Genomic DNA, 2892 nt, shown 5'->3' with positions numbered 1-2892 from the left:
AAAAAATAGAGATGGGGTTTCACTATGTTGGCTAGGCTAGTCTCGAACTCCTGACCTCAGGTGACCCACCCACCTCAGCCTCCCAAAGTGCTGGGATTACAGGCATGAGCCACTACTGCACCCAGCCAAGAATCACATCAGTGCAATTTAAATATTTCCCTTCATAATTTATGAATACAGTACTGCAGAATAATGGGGAAAGGATGGTTTTTTTCAATTTAAGTAGTGCTGGGTTGATTGAATAGCCTTAGAGAGAAAAATGAACTTTGTCCCTTTCTCATACCACAGACAAAAATCAATTTCTCATTTATTAATAGATTCCACCCAATCTAAATGTAAGCGATAAATCAAAGTTTTCAGAATATAGGATAATATTTTCACACCCTTGGGACAGAAAAAGTTTTCATGAAGTTGAATATATAATGCACTAGCCAAAGAGGAAAGGCTGAAAACTGAACTACATTTATTTTTTATTTTATTTATTTATTTATTTTTTGAGACAGAGTCTGGCTCTATTGTCCAGGCTGGAGTGCAGTGGCTCGATCTCGGCTCACTGCAACCTTCACCTTTGGGGTTCTTGGTCTTGAATTCCCGACCTGGTCATCCACCTCAGCCTCCCAAACTGCTGGGAGGCATGAGCCATGGCGCCTGGCCTGACTACATTCAAATTCAGCACCTCTATTCATCCAAGGACACTACTAAGAGAATGGTAAGTCAAACTGCAGCAGAGGAGAAAACATTTAGCACAAACATCGCTGAGGCCTGATAACCAGAATATAAAGAACTTCAAATCAGTAAAAGACAATTCAACAGAAAATGAGGCAAGAGATTTTAACAAGCACATCACAGAAGATATCCAAATGGCCAAAAACACATGAAGAAATGCCCAACCTAATTCAGTAATCAGGGAAATCAAAATCATGAGACATTACTGTGTACCCAGCAAAAGAGTTAAAATTTAATAAGACTGAAAAATATCGTATTGGCAACCATGTGAAACAATAACACTCCTGATATATTTGTATATAAAATTCAAAAACAAGAGACATAATCGCATTAGAAACCAGTATGCAGTGCCTCACAATGTAATCCCAGCACTTTGGGAGGCCGAGGCGGATGGATAACCTGAGGTCAGGAGTTCGAGACCAACTTGACCAACATGGTCAATAGAGAACCCCCGTCTCTACAAAAAATACAAAAAATTAGCCGGGCGTGGTGGCGCGCGCCTGTAATTCCAGCTACTTGGGAGGCTGAGGCAGGAGAAGCGCTTGAACCCAGGAGGCGGAGGTTGCAGTGGGCCGTGCTCGGGCCACTGCACTCCAGCCTGGACGACAGAGGGTGACATCATCTCAAAAAAACACAAACAAAAACAAAACAAAACAAAAAACCCAAACCTCACTTGAGAACATTCTCTAGGCGTCACGTAAATGGTTTTCCGCATCAAATGACGACTTTTTTTTTTTTTTTTTTTTTTTGGCAATTGGAGGTTGAGTGCTTTCTAAGCAACCTCCAACTTTCCATTATACCGTGCTGTAATGGAAAGACCAGGAATCCGGAAGCCCTGGCGATGATATCAAACAGCTGTGGCTACACGGCTCTGCTCTCGGACTCCTCGACCAAGCCCATAAAATGGGTGTTGGCAATGACGGTTCTACTGTTTCTCCCCTAGCTCTAAAGCCTGGGGTCCACTGTGTTTTCGCCCCAGCAGCTGAGGGTCGGTCGGGCGCCGACACGCCCTGCCACGTCCAGGTTTCGCACTGCGCGCGAAGGCCCCACCAGCCGCCGCTGAGCAGCGAGCCGGCTCGCACCCAGGTGGACGAGCACGAGCCGCGGCTGGGGAGGCCCCGGCCTGCGCCTCACACACTCACCTCGGCCCGCAGCGCTGCTCGCTCCAACTTCAGCCTGTGGGCCTAGCACGCGCGCGACCCGCGCGGACCCCAACGCCCCTAGGTTGCGCCCCACTTCTCTACTCGCTTGCCCCAGCCTTCTGCGCACAACCCAGGCGAGTTTCAGCTCCCAGCTGCGCGCCTCGGCAAGCGCTGCGCTCTCGTTAGGGATCGGTCTCTGGCTGCTGTCTGCCCTCCGCCAGCAGCTTTCAGAATTCCCGCCAAAGCTTCTCGGCCGGGGGTCACGCCCGCGTCGGCGTAACGTCTCCCCGCCTCCTGGATCCGCCTTCTCACCCCTTCAGCCCTGCGCCCCAGGGCAAGACGGGAGCGCGAGAGCTCGAACTTACGCGAGGTTACGGACCGCCCTCTTCCCTTTTTGCATGAGGACTAATTCAAACGTTATGCCGGACGCAGTGACTCACGCCTGTAGTCCCAGCTACTCGGGACGTAGAGGCGAGAGAACCACCTGAGCCTGGGAGTTCGAGGCCAACCACGGCAACGCCCCTACTCCTACCCCAGTCCCTCGCGGGTGGGGCGTGGGTTGAGGGGGTCGGGGAGGAAGACTTATCCGAGTTGCCGTTTTATCTTTTTACTTTTTTTTTTTTTCTCTCAGGTGTCTACAGAAACCGTTTTATGTTTACCAGATCAAAGACTACAACTCCCAAGAGGTAACGCGTCGGCTCGGGACTGCATCTCCCGGCATGCACCTCCTGCGGGCCCGCGGCTACCTACCTTCATCACTGAGCCTTGGATCTTTTGTGGTTTGTTTTCGGCAGTGTCTGAACGTCGGCTTTTGGCACTTAGGGTCGCTCTGAGCCTCCGACTCACATTCCTGGAGCCGGGTGCTTTCCAGGCCTCATGAAGGTGAAGGAGCTGAGGAAGCTCGAGAAGATGGATATTATTGGGAAATGGAGCTAGCGGACTGGAGAGAGAAATAGCTGGAATATTCGTCAGTTTGTGGTGCTTTACTGGAGATTTGCAGGACTTCAGAGGAAGAAGGCATTGA

The 2892-nt window shown here is 50.1% G+C and overlaps 1 protein-coding gene across 1 annotated transcript in view; it reads right to left on the bottom strand.

Annotated features, from left to right (window-relative positions):
* RAD51 (RAD51 recombinase) overlaps positions 1 to 2599 on the bottom strand; it is a 41845-nt gene extending 39246 nt beyond the window's left edge. Inside the window, exons 1-2 of the mRNA XM_017530966.2 lie at positions 2594 to 2599; positions 1869 to 1889 (exon numbers count right to left, since the gene is read on the bottom strand). The gene's annotated coding sequence lies outside the window, so the exon portion shown is untranslated. The remainder of the gene's footprint in view (positions 1 to 1868; positions 1890 to 2593) is intronic.
* Positions 2600 to 2892: the final 293 nt, after the last annotated feature.

This window comes from Cebus imitator, unplaced genomic scaffold (assembly GCF_001604975.1).
Source record: "Cebus imitator isolate Cc_AM_T3 unplaced genomic scaffold, Cebus_imitator-1.0 Scaffold70, whole genome shotgun sequence".
Lineage (NCBI taxonomy): Eukaryota > Metazoa > Chordata > Mammalia > Primates > Cebidae > Cebus > Cebus imitator.
Note: the sequence above shows the minus strand (reverse complement) of the source record. Positions and strands in the feature narration are given on the sequence as shown.